Below are 14,263 nucleotides of genomic sequence, written 5' to 3'. Positions count from 1 at the left end.
GCTCTCTCTCTTTCTCTCTCTCTCTCTCTCTCTCTCTCTCGCTCTCTCTCGCTCTCTCTCCCTCTCTAGCTCTGTCTTTTTCTCTCGCTCTCTTGCTCTCTCTCTCTAGGCGCTCTCTCTCTTTCTGTCTCTCTCTTTCTGTCTCTCTCTTTCTGTCTCTCTCTTTCTGTCTCTCTCTTTCTGTCTCTCTCTTTCTCTCTCTCTCTTTCTCTCTCTCTCTTTCTCTCTCTCTCTCCCTCCCTTTCATGCTGCACAGTTAAGTCTCTGATTGGAGTGGAACTGGAAGGAGGTAAGTGATCATTTATTCTTGTAAAAGATTTGGATCTGTACAAATTCCTTTCAACAAGCTGACAGACATGACTAATCCAATTTACATTGCATTTCACTTCATTGAGAGACTGATGTATAGATTCTTAAGTTAGTAATTGCTGCCTTTGAGAACATGCTTTTCACCCTCCCCTTGCCGGATCTTTTGCACTGTACCTTGATAAAGAATATGCTGCCTCTGGCTACACTGTGACTGCTCAATGGAATCGCATTTCAGGACCAGAGGAGGCCCATCGGCCCATTGTGTTGGTGCTGGCTCTTTGAAAGAGCTATCCGGGTTCTGGTGTGAAGGGGAGATAATGCACAAAGTGGCTGTTCAAGTCCTCCTGTTGACCCGTTCTGGGTTTGCGACGTGCCTTTCCTTATCTGACAGTGCTTTTTATTCCTGCCTGTGACATATGGATGCTGCTACAGAGAGACGCCACAGACTGACAGATTGCCCAAAGCCATGCCAAGAAAACAAACAGCTCATACGCCGCTTGGAGGATTATATTGTACAATTATATACCACACTTGCTGCTAACTGGTTCACTCTGAACGATCTCCTGGATTTTTGAACCCTGCCTGTAGTCAAAGTGAACTATCGATCCTCCCCCAGTGTGTGCCTGTTTGTGTTTTTAAGCCGAGCTGTGGAATTGGTTTCACTAATACTGAACGAGCTCTACTCGGTTTCAGATCGATGCCAGGTTCTTGTACTCTCTCGGATTCTTCCTCACTAGGGGAGGAGGTGGCATTTTCCTGAGGCTATTTCTCTCTAGTTACAGGTTTGCCTGAGCTGCTGAGTGTTTTGGCTGAGTGCTGCTCCTATTTGGTTAGGAGTCCAGCAGGTGTGATTTTAAATTCCCGCCATTGCGGGTCGTGAAACTCAGATCGATAAATCTGGTAAAATCTGGTTCTGCAAAATGACAGTGAAATCAGCCAGAATTTTGCTACATTTCACTGGGTCCCAGTGTCCTTAATCTGCCACGTTCTCACCTGGTCACATTCCTGCACTCACGCTTACACATGTGCCTGTACTCATCACTCTAAATACACAGCTTCCTCATCACCCCACACACACACACCCACACACTCACACAAACCCCCACCCACACACATACACAACCTTCTACACACACACAAAATCTCCCCCCCACACACACATGCATACACACACACACACACACACACACACACACACACACACAAAAACACACAAGCCCCCAACACACACACACACTCACAAATACAAGCTCCACACACACTCACTCACACACAACTCACCCCCCCCGCACACACACACAACCCTCTACACACTCACCCAAACCCCCCCCCCCACACGCACACACAATCCCCCCCACACACTCGCACACAATCCCCCCCACACACACACATGCACAACCCCTCCCACACATACACACACAGTCACACAAACCCTTCCACACACACACACACACACACACGCACGCACACAAAGCCCCCTCACCATACATACACACACACTCACACATACATAACCCTCTACCACACACATAACCCCCGTCACACACACATACACACAAACATACACACACAACCACCCCAGTATACACACACACCTACATTCACACACACCTCCACACTCACACATAACCAGGCTCCCACCCACACACTCATGCAAGCACTTCAACCCACACACATCTACACATCAACCCACACACACACACACACACACACACACACACACACACACACACACACACATCTAACCCACACTTCCACACTCTCACACACCTACAAGCACACCTACATACATACACATCTCCACACATACACACATTACTATGTAAAGTTAAAGCAAACGGGATTGCAGGTAATGTCTTGAGATGGATAGAAAGCTGGTTTGCAGATAGGAAGCAAAAAGTTGGCACTAATGGGTTTGTTTATGATTGGCAGGCAGTGACTAGTGGGGTACTGCAGGTTTCTGTGCCGGGACTACAATTGTTCACATTATACATTAACGATTTGGAAGAGGGGACTGAATGTATTATCTCCACATTTGCAGATGGGAGGGTGAGCTGTGACGCTTCAGAGTGATTTGGACAGGCTGAGCGAATGGGCATATGCATGGCAGATGCAGTATAAGGTGGATAAATGTGAGGTTATCCACTTTGGGAGCAATAATAGAAAGACATTATTACTTGAATGGGTGTAAATTGAGAGAAGTGGATACTCAACGAGACCTTGATGTCCTTGTGCATCAGTCACTGGAAGTAAGCACACAGATACAGTAGGCAGTAAAGAAGGTAAATGGTATGTTGGCCTTCGTAGCGAAAGGATTCGAGTATAGGGATAGGGATGTTTTACTGCAATTGTACAGGGTGTTGGTGAGGCTGTATGTGGAATATTGTGTGCAATGTTGGTGTCCTTATCTGAGGAAGGATAATTGCTATGGAGGACGTACAATGAAGGTTTACCAGACTGATCCCTGGGATTTCAGGTCTAGGATGGCAAGAGTGGACTCCACTCACTTGAGGAAGGAGCAGCGCTCCTAAAGCTCGTGGTTCCAAATAAACCTGTTGAACTTCAACCTGGTGTTGTGAGCCTTCTTACTGTGCCCACCCCAGTCCAATGCCGGCATCTCCACATTGAGAAGAGACCAAATTGGTTAGGATTGTATATATTAGAATTTAGAAGAGTGAAAGGGGAATCTCATAGAAACGTATAAAATTCTAACAGGGTTAGACAGGATTGATTGAGAAAGAATATTCCCAATGGTGGGGAAGTCCAGAACTAGGGGTCATAGTTTGAGGATAAGGAGAAAACCTTTTAGAACTGAGGTGAGGAGAAATTTCTTCACCCAGAGAGTGTGCAATTGAAAAAGTAGTTGAGGCCAAAACATCGTGTGATTTCAAGAAGAAATTAGATATTACTCTTGCGGCTAAAGGGATCAAAGGGTATGAGGGGAAGGGAGGATCAAGATATTGAATTTGATGATCAGCCATGATCATAATGAATGGTGGAGCAGGCTCAAAGGACCAAGTGGCCTGCTCCTGTTTCTAATTTCTATGTTTCTATGTCTCTATACCACCCACATAACATACTCACATATACACACACACACTTACATACACATATCTTCATATGCACACACATATACTTACATACACACACTCATATCCAAAGATCTACAGTACACCAACACACACACCTACAAAACACCTATGCACACATACACACACACGTACATACAAAAACCTACATATTCACATCTGCACAATCACCTACATACACATGCCTATACACACACCTGCACATACACCTAGATACTCATACTTACATATATACACCTACACACTCACCTACATACACATAGCTAGGTGCACCTACCCCTACGTATACACTGTTAGATACTAGACCAGAACCCCAAGGTATATGATGAAGCCAGAGTAGAACCCAAGCATTTTTCTATTTTGGCCTAAATGTGAGAAAATGATTATCCAGGAGTAATCCCACTGATAAATTAGGGATCTTGTATCAAAACAAGCTTTATTCATAGAATAGTTTAAGTATAACTCTAACAAGGTGAATCAGCTTAACTCTTAACAGTTGAACAACACTTAAACATGAAAAGAACAAATCTAATTTCTAACTTATCACTACATCAGTTCCAAATAAGCAATATTCTTCTTATAGATTTAAAACCCCTTTTACTTATAGTTTGCAATCACAAATATCATTGCTATAATGAGCGTAGACAGCTTTCGAGTTTTCAGATGATATGGAGCTTTTAGAACCCTGCAAGATTCTCCTAACTTCAGCCAGAACAGCCAAATTCCAACTATTTTCTCCAAAAAGCCCGTTCCTTTTTCGCTACAGATCCAGAACTGTACATAAATCACAACATCACATGACTCTGCCAATCACTCTAATTTGAAATGCAGGGAAACTTAAGTGGACAAAAGTCCATTAACTCTACTTAACACAACCATTTGTAAAGTTGAAATGAGTAATTACTCTGCTCTCCCAGTATCTGAGCAGAATTCCTTCCAAACACACTGACAGCCTGGAGAAAATAGCTGAATTTTGAAACACTCTCCTGAAACATAAAAGTATCACCTCACACTTTTCAAGGTTAAATAGCATTTGCCACTGCTCTGCCCATCTGACCAGCCCGTCTATGTCATCCTGTAATCTAAGGCTTTCCTCCTTGCTATTTATCACACCACCAATTTTGATGTCATGTGTGAAGTTATTGACCATACCCCACACATTCACATTATTAATGCGCACTACAAACAGCAAGGAGCCCAGCACTGGACACAGACGTCTAGTCACAAAATCAGTCTTTGACCATTACCCTCTGCCTCCTGCCATGAAGCTAATTTTGAATGCAGTGTGCCAAATTGTCCTGAATCCCACGAGCTCTTACCTTCTTCATCAACCTCCCGTATGAAGCCTTGTCAAAAGCCTTACTGAAGTCCATGTAAACTACATCAACTGTGCTGCTCTCATCTCCACACCTCGTCACCTCCTTGAAAAATTCAATCAGATTTATTAGACATGACCTTCCCCTCACAAAGCCTTGCTGACTGTCCTTGATTAATCCTGATCTCTCCAAGTAGAGATTAATTCTATCCCTCAGAATTTTGTTCCAATAATTTCCCGACCACTGATGTTAGACTCACTGGCCTGTAATTTCCTGTTTTTTTTTCCCTACTTCCCTTCCTGAATAATGGCACCACATTTGCTGTCCTCTCATCCTCTGACACCTCTCCTGTGGCCAGACAGCCCCTGCAATCTCCTCCCAGCCTCACACAGCAGCCTAGGGTACACCTCATCTGGACCTGTGAATTTATCCACTTCTAAGCCCTCTAAAACCATTGCCTCTCTGTGATTCTGCAATCCAAACTCCTCCCAATCTTCTTTTCTCCAAAGAAAACAGTCCTAACCTCTCCAATCAATTTTAACAATTGAAGTTCCTCAATCCTGGAACCATTCTTGTGAATCTTTTCAACACACTCTCTCTAATGCCTTCACATCATAGAATCCCTACAGTGCTGAAGGAGGCCATTCGCCTCATTGACTCTGCACCGACCACAGTCCCACCTAGATCTATCCCCATACATTTACCCAGCTAGTGCCCCTGACATTAAGGGGCAACTTAGCACTTTACCAATCCACCTAACCTGCACATCTTTGGAGTGTGGAAGGAAACCGGGGCACCCGGAAGTAACCTACGCAGGCACGGGGAGAACATGGAAACTCAACACAGTGACCCAAACTGGGATTCGAACTCGGGCCTCAGGCGCTGTGAGGCAGCAGTGCTAATCACTGTGCCACCATCCTTCCTAAAGAACTGGATACTTTAGGAAGGATACTATACTCCAACTGAGCCCAAACTAATGTCTTATACAAGTTCAACATAATCTTTTTGCTCTCATACCCTGAGCCCCTATTAATAAAGTCCAGGATACTGCATGCTTTATTCACCTGTGCAACTATCTTCAATAATTTATGCATATATAGGCCCAGGTCCCTAAGCTCCTTTATTTTACGTTGTCCCTTAACAGTCTCCCTAACAAATCGCTTCACGTTTCTCCACATTGAACATCATCTGACACCAGCCCACCCGTTTCACCAACTTGCTTGCCTTTGTCCTTTTTAAACTCTGCGCCATCCTGCTAATAGTTCACAATGTTTTCAAGTTTTGTATCGTCCACAAACTTTGAAATGGTAAAGTTTATTTATTAGTCACAAGTAGGTTTATATTAACACTACAATGAATCTACTGTGAAAATCCCCCAGTCGCCTGTTCGGGTACACTGAGGGAGAATTTAGCATGGCCAATGCACCTAACCAATACAACTTTTGGAGGAAACCGGAGCACCTGAAGGGAACTCATGCAGATATGGGGAGAACATGCAGACTCCACACAGACAGTGACCCAAGCCAGGAATTGAACCCAGATCCTGGCACTGTGAGGCAGCAGTGCTAATCACCATGCCTCCTCTGTAAACCAAGGTCCAGATCATTTATATATATCACCAATATATATCATTAATACACTTTTATCCACACAAAGCAGGACAAATCGAACCCAGTCAATTTTGACTCCATCTGCTCTCAATCATCAGTAAAGTGATGGAAAGGGCAATAAACAGGGCTTTCAAGCAGTGCTTACTCAACAATAACCTGCTCACTGGTGCTCAGTTTGGCTTCCGACAGGATTACTCAGCTCTTATTACAGCCTTAATCCAAACTAGGACAAAAGTGCTGAAATTAAGAGGTGAGGTGAGAGTGATAGCTATAAATACTAGCCCAAGCCAGTCACGTCTATGTTTCATTAAAGAATTGAAGAAAAATAAAGTGAGGGTCTCAACACTGACCCCTGGGGAACTCCACTGCAACTATCCTGCAGCCTGAAAAGCATCCGTTATTCCCGACTCTCTGTTTTCTCTGACTCAGCTAATTCCATACTTGTGCTGCTCCTGTCCCTTTTATTCTGTGAGTCACAACATTGCTGACAAATCTGTTGTGTGGCACTGTATCAAAAGGGACTTTGGAACCCAGGTACATCACATCAGCAACATTATCCTCATCAGTCCTCTGTGTTACCTCTTCAAATGGCACAGTGGTTAGCACTGCTGCCTCACAGTGCCAGAGACCCAGGTTCGATTCCTAGCTTGGGTCGCTATCTGTGTTGAGTTTGCACGTTCTCCCAGTGTCTCATTGGTTTCCTCTAGATGCTCCGGTTTCCTCCCACTGTCCAATGATGTGCAGGTTCGGTGGGTCGGCCATGCTAAATTGCCCCTAGTGTCAGGGGGACTAGCTCAGGTAAATGCATGGGGTTATGGGGGTAGGATTGTGATTGCTGCAGACTCAGTGGGCCGAATGGCCTCCTTCTGCACTGTAGGATTTTATAAAAATCTCCTGCAAGTTAGATTTTCTCTTAACAATACATGTTGGTTTTCTTTAATTAGCCCACATTGGTTCCTGTGATTATTAACTTTGTCCCAAATTATTGTTTCTAGAAGTTTCCACACCACCAAAGTTAAACTGATTGGCCTTGAGTCACTGGGATAAACTTTACAGCCTTTTTTGAACAAAAATGTAACCTTTGCAATTCTCCAGTCTTCTGGCAGCATCCCTGTGTCTCAGGAAGACTGAAAAATTATGGCCAGTGTCTCAGCAATTTCCACCCTCATCTCCCTCAGTGTCCTTGGCAACATCTCATCCAGTCCTGACCTTACCCATTTTAAGTACACCTACCCACCTATACCCACACCTACACACACATCTTCATGCTCACTTAGGTGCACCCCTACCCATCTACGTACCCACTGTCAACATCCTTGGGGCTACCATTGACCAGAAACTCAACTAGACTCAATACATAAACACAGTGGCTACAACAGCAAGGCAGAGGCTAGGAATATTGCTGCCAGTAACCCATCTCCTGATTCCCCAAAGCCTGTCCATCTGTCCACCATCTACATGGCACAAGAGTGTGATGGAATATTCCTCACTGGATGGGTGCAGCTCCAACACACTCAAGAAGCATGGTGCCATTCAGGACAAAATAGCCCACTTGATTGGCACTACATCTACAAACATCCACTCCCTCCACCACCAACACTCAGCAGCAGCAGCAGTGTGCGCTATCTGTAAGATACACTGCAGCAACCCAGCCTCTTCCAAACCCACAGCTACTTCCATCTAGAAGGACAAGGGCAGCAGATGCACGGGAGCACCATCCCCTCCAAGCCACTCACCATCCTGACTTGGAAATACATCGCTGTTCCTTCACAGTGGCTGGGTCAAAATCCTGGAATTCCCTCCCTGACGGTATTGAGAGTCAACCCACAAGAAGGTAGTTCACCACCACCTTTTCAAGGGCATCTAGTGATGGGCAATAAATGCTGGCCAGCCAATGATGCCCATGTCCCACGAATGAATTAAAAAAACTCACCTACGTGCACACTTATACACACCTACCACTTAGATGCACACCTACAGACTCACCTACGCACACGCGCACACACACATACCTATCCAACAATATACACACTGAGACATACCTGAAAATATACCCAATTATACGCACATTTGCACACATGAATACACCCATGAAGAAACAAACTGATCTATGATAACAGGATATGTGTAAAAATATCTGAAGTAAAATTAATATGAGCTCATATGCGGTGAAAGAGCTCGGTGACATCTACAAAACTCAGCTTGTGAAAATCTGAGGTATTGCTGAGGAGTTGTGAGGGAGGAAAGTTGAGATCAAAGCTGGAAACTCTGAGAGGGCAGAGCAGCCTCTTGTAACCCGGGAGCCTTGGAAAAGACACGAAAAAATGTCAACCCCATTCTGCCAGCGGTGGACCTGAGATCATGACCACGCAAGGGCCTGAGACCTGGCATGGTGATGGCGATTTGGAAGACCTGACACTCTTGCTCGCTGTTGAATGCGGCCATTTTGAATTCCACTGCCCCGCACGAACAGAAAGGCTTCAGTGCAGTCAAAGCAAAATACTGCAGCTGCTTGGACTCTGAGATGAAAACGGAACATGCCGGATAATACTCAGCAGGTCAGGCAGCATCTGTGAAACAAAGATAATGGACTGAATCTTCTGGAGAAGTCTCAATTCATCAAGGTGAAAGCAGGAGCTGACCCGGTTAATGCCAGTGACTGCACCCTGGGAGGTATGTTGTCAGCGGCAGACAATTAAGGACAGTAGCCCACCCCAAACAGTTGCTGGCCCAATCAAACAGGCAGCGACTCTGAGGGCTCAACAGCGCTCCAGCTAACAGTGGCCATTACTGGCCCTGCAACGCTAGGAGACAGATGTCTCAATGGTCGGGAGCCCTGAAGCCAAGGTCGGTGGGGGTTCATCAGATCTGGGGCCAGGCAGGGAAATTGTGGGGAGGAGTTACGCTGTACTAGCTACGTGGCCATTCCTGCCTGGAGGGGTGGGGGCCCTGGTGCTGGTGAGCCCTTAAAGATGGATCAGCTCCCTGCTCCCCCCAGGTGAGCAGTCACCAGGTTTCATCCAGTGTTATCGCCAGGTGGCGAAGGGCCCTCCCAAAGCGGGCACCAGTTCTCAGGCAGATGTCACCTTTTCTACCGCTGGAAAAATGGCACAATGGTGGGAATGTCATCAGGCACATTCCCCCCCCTCCTCCCTCCAGCCCCTACCCTGCTGTCTTCCCGTGCCATTTTAGCCGCGCTCCCATCCTCAAAGGGCCTGGAAATTTCCGGCCAACATTTAGGGTCATTGACCTGTCATCACCCTCAGAGGAAGTGAACATTCCCAGAAGGAGCTCTCCCAGCAGATCCCAGAAACCAGGGAGTGATTAACACCAATCATCATTTTGATCAGGGTGGTGGGAACGTAGTGTTTCTGTCATTGCATTTGCACCAGTATCCAACTCCCAATTCCCCAGTGGGGAAGAATATAGCCTAGTGGTCTTCTGGCTGGACTACTGATCCATAAACTCAGCTAATGTTCTGGGGGAGCTGAGTTCGAATCCCACCTCGACAGATGGTGGATTTTGAATTCAATATAAAAGAAAATCTGGAATTAAGAATCTACTGATGATAGTGAAACCATTGTCGATTGTCGGAAAAATCCATCTGGGTTCACTAACGTCCTTTGGGGAAGGAAATCAGCCATCTTTACTCGGTCTGGCCTACATGTGAGTGTGGATGACTCTCAACTGCCCTCTGGCAGCTAGGGATAGGCAGCCAGTGACGTCCATGTCTTGCGAATGAATAACAAAAATGGATTATTAATAGTTGCTTATTACACCACTAACATCTCCTTTCAGAGAAGGTGCAGATAAAATTGATAAATAGCCTTTTCACTTTCGTTGAATGTCTCCAAGCATTATTCTATAATAAATATATCCAGAGCTCAATATTTCTGAAGCCATTCTGCAATAGCGGAATGTGAGGCTTGATTATTTCTGAGTTTGTAATCGCGAACAAAATTGATTGGGGATTTGACGTTGGATTGTAAATCAGCCCCTCGCTGTGTAACACCGCCCCTGCCCTGTGTCGCATGTGGGCCCCATCTATTTTGCTGGTGACTTATTTCAAAATGAATTCCGAAAGACAAACTTGTGGATGCGTGTGTTGCTATGGGAACAACCAGAATCTTGCTTGCACTAGTGGTGCTCCCTTGCTGATGTTTTCAAAAAATAGTCTTATTTTATGCTTCCTTCTGTAAATGATCTTACACAAAGCTTTTGTTGCAGTTAGCAGCATAAAGGGAATATCATTTTATATCTTATAACTGAGCAGACTTTGATCGGAAGTTCGCCTTTTTGGGGAATGTATGATGTGTGAGTTAATGGGGTTACAGCCTAGTAATTGATAATTAGAGATTAGTGATGTCTAGGAGTGAGTGATCAATCAAACAGTCAATTTGTGACTATCGTAATATATGGAAGTAAGTGAAAGGCAGTATTCAGTCACTGACTTAATTCGGCATTCACAGATATTTGGGAGTGAGCTAGGGCAGCAATTAATTGGTGGATTAATTAGTGATTCGGAGATCTGGGAGGCAGGTAGTATTCCCGTATCGATGTGTTAATTAAAGATTAACAGATATGTGGGAATGAGTGACAAGTGATGTCCAATTGGTGAGTTAATTAATTAATGATAAGGTGTGATATAGCAAATAACATGCAGTAATTTATTGATAGGTTAATGAAGTTACATTCTTTGAGGAAGAGTTTGCACGTCTCCCCTCTTTCTCCTTTGATCGTTTGAATACTTCTGTTTGAAAGGGAGATGCTTGCAAATTCGATGAGCGCTTAACTCTTTACGCACCGTGATCATAAAAGAACCAATAGAGCAAGTTGTCTTGAAGTTAACAAGATGTTAGCTTTATGGTACTTTAGCCTATTGAAGTAAAATAATAAAATACACAGCAACTTTCACAGTCCTTACTCAGTCTGGCCTACATGTGGTTGACTCTCAACTGCCCTCCGGCAACTAGGGATGGGCAGCCAGTGATGTCCATGTCTTGCGAATGAATAACAAAAATGGCTCATTAATAGTTGCTTATTACACCACTAACATCTCCTTTCAAAGAAGGTGCAGATAAAATTGATAAATAGCCTTTTCACTATCATTAAATGTCTCCAAGCATTATTCTATAATAAATATATCCAGAGCTCAATATTTCTGAAGCCATTCTGCAATAGCGGAATGTGAGGCTTGATTATTTCTGAGTTGTAATCTCGATTAAAATTGATTGGGATTTGACGTTGGATTGTAAATCAGTCCCTCACTGTGTAACACCGCCCCTGCCCTGCCACAGAAATGATGTGGGTATGCCGGCGTTGGACTGGTGTAAACACAGTAAAAAGTCTGACAACACCAGGTTTTAGTCCAACCTATTTATTTGATAATATTCTCACAAGCTTTCGAGGGGTTACCCTCTTCGTCAGGTGAATGGAGAGTTCTGGCCTCAGACAGAGCATATAAAGCATATAATCTCTAAACTGTCTGTGCTTTATATGCTCTGTCTGAGGCCAGAACTCTCCATTCACCTGACGAAGAGGGTAACCCCTCGAAAGCTTGTGAGAATATTATCAAATAAATAGGTTGGACTAAAACCTGGTGTTGTCAGACTTTTTACTGCCACAGAAACACAGATTACAGAGCAGGGAAGAATAGGTTGGCCAATTTGGAGTCCATAAAAAATTGTAAAAGAGTATGCAGTCTATATTTTGATGACTCAACTAGCTGCAAAATTCCATGTTCTTGAAGTCTCTAATTTAAAGATGTAGATGAATGATTTGCTCGATCTTTGGGAGATATCAGTGCTGGCTTGGATTCTGCTATGACCTGGTGAGCCTGGGCGAATAGTCTCCCCTCTATTAATACTCCTTGATTGGTCAGTAAAAAGTAGCAGTTTAGTTTTTAGGAGGGTATGCGTTTTCCAAATCAGAATGTATTTAACTTGTGAGCAATAAGGAGTCAATCAAACAAGGTTTTTTGAGTCAAAGAAAGAGTCACCATTAATACTGAGAAAATGATAAAAACACATCAAACATTCTGCCTCATGCCATCATTAGGGCCCCTCCACACACACACTTGCATGTGTGTGCGCACGTACACATACACACATGTGCACATGCACATACAAAGACGCACACGTGAGCATACACACAAACAACGCGCACACACACACAGCCATGCACAAACACATTTGGGCCCCAACATACACATGCTCACACACATACACGCTTGTGAGCACATCTGCACACATAGACACACATGCACATGCAAACACACATACATATTAGAAATGAGGGAATTAAAGTCCAATAAAAAAAAAGTAAAAGAATATACAGTTAAATGCCCTTCAATTGTCCTTAAAGCGTAGATTTTAAAATGCTACAGCCAATTTAGGTTAGCTGGTTTTGTGGACACTGTCAGATGTAGAAGAGTAAGTAGTCTCACAACACCAAGTTAAAATCCAACAAGTTTATATGGTAGCATGAGTTTTCGGAGCTTTGCTCCTTCATCAGGCACAACGGTCCGTGTGTATGCACATGCGTGCAAGCGTGCATGGGGAGGGGCCCTAATGACTCTCTCTTTGATTCAAGAAAACCTTGTTTGATTGACTCCTTATTACTCACAACCTAAATAGATAAGTACATTCTGATTTTGAAAAGGTGTACCCTTCATTAGGAGCAACACTCTGAAAGCTTGTGCTCCCAAATAAACCTGTGGACTTTAACCTGGTGTTGTAAGACTACTTACTGTGCCTACTCCAGTCCAACGCCGGCAACGCCACATCACAGATGTAAAAGATGTTGTGATTATTGTGAGAACTCAGGTCAATGATAGGTTTCTGGTAAAATGGTTAACACGCTTATTCAAAGAAAGAGAGAGAGAGATGGAGAGAGAGCATCCCTCTCAGCTTGTCTCCTCTGCTGGAGTCTTTCTTAACACCATCCTGTGTTACTTGCAATCTCTTTCTAGTGGTAGGCAATCTTGCCTTGAAGTACTCCACTCATTATGTATTTGTAAGATGTTTTGGGTGTCTCTGTTAGTGGCAACGATTGTTTCAATATCCAACACTGCAGTTTAATGTCACTTCCTTAGACAGTTACACATTTCGATGGGTACCTGAATTTCTCTCCTCACATTCGATGAGGGTGATGTGTTAGTTTTTCACCTTCACCTTGGAATATGGCCTTGCATTTTTAAGCAATTTGCTCTGTCTCAGTTCAAATTACAACATTTCCTGTTAGTTGAAAGTTGAAAAGTCATATTTGCAAAAATAAAGGGGTGTAACAAAGCAATCTTTGTCTGCAGTTAATATTAAATTGCCTCTTAGTGTCCCAAGATGTGTAGGCTTGATGAATTAGCCATGGTAAATGTATGGGGTTATAGGGATAGTTGGGGGTGAGGGCCTGGGCAATATGCCTATCAGAGAATTTTTGATTTGATTTGTTATTGTCACATGTATTAGAAGGCAATGAGAAGTATTGTTTCTTGCGTGCTATACAGACAAAATACACCATTCATAGAGGAAGAAAGGAGGGAGTGCAGAATATTGTGTTACAGTCACAGCTAGGATGGAGAGAAAGGTCAGCTTAATATAAGGTAGGTCCATTTAAAAGTCTGACAGCAGCAGGGAAGAAGCTGTTCTTGAGTCGGCTGGTACATGACCTCAGACTTCTATACGTTTTTCCCGACGGAGAAAGGTGGAAGAGCGATTGTCCAGGATGCGTGAAGTCCTTAATTATACCGGCTGCTTTGCTGAGGCAGCGGGAAGTATAGACAGCATCAATGGATGGGAGGCTGGTTTGCATGATGGATTGGGCTACACTTACAACCTTTTGTAGTTTCTTGCGGACTTTGTCAGAGCAGGAGCCATGCCAAGCTGTGATACAGCCGAAAAGAATGCTTTCTATGGTGCATCTGTAAAAGCTAGTGAAAGTCGTA

General features: G+C 44.0%; 1 protein-coding gene across 6 annotated transcripts in view; it reads left to right on the top strand.

Annotated features, from left to right (window-relative positions):
* caskin1 (CASK interacting protein 1) overlaps nt 1-14,263 on the top strand; it is a 634,002-nt gene that overhangs the window by 564,897 nt on the left and 54,842 nt on the right. The gene's annotated exons all lie outside the window — the stretch shown is intronic.

Source organism: Carcharhinus amblyrhynchos, chromosome 18, assembly GCF_965287045.1.
Source record: "Carcharhinus amblyrhynchos chromosome 18, sCarAmb.v2.hapA, whole genome shotgun sequence".
In the NCBI taxonomy this organism is placed as follows: Eukaryota; Metazoa; Chordata; class Chondrichthyes; order Carcharhiniformes; family Carcharhinidae; genus Carcharhinus; species Carcharhinus amblyrhynchos.
The sequence above is the reverse complement of the archived record's forward strand: the minus strand, read 5'-3'. Positions and strand labels throughout refer to the sequence as shown.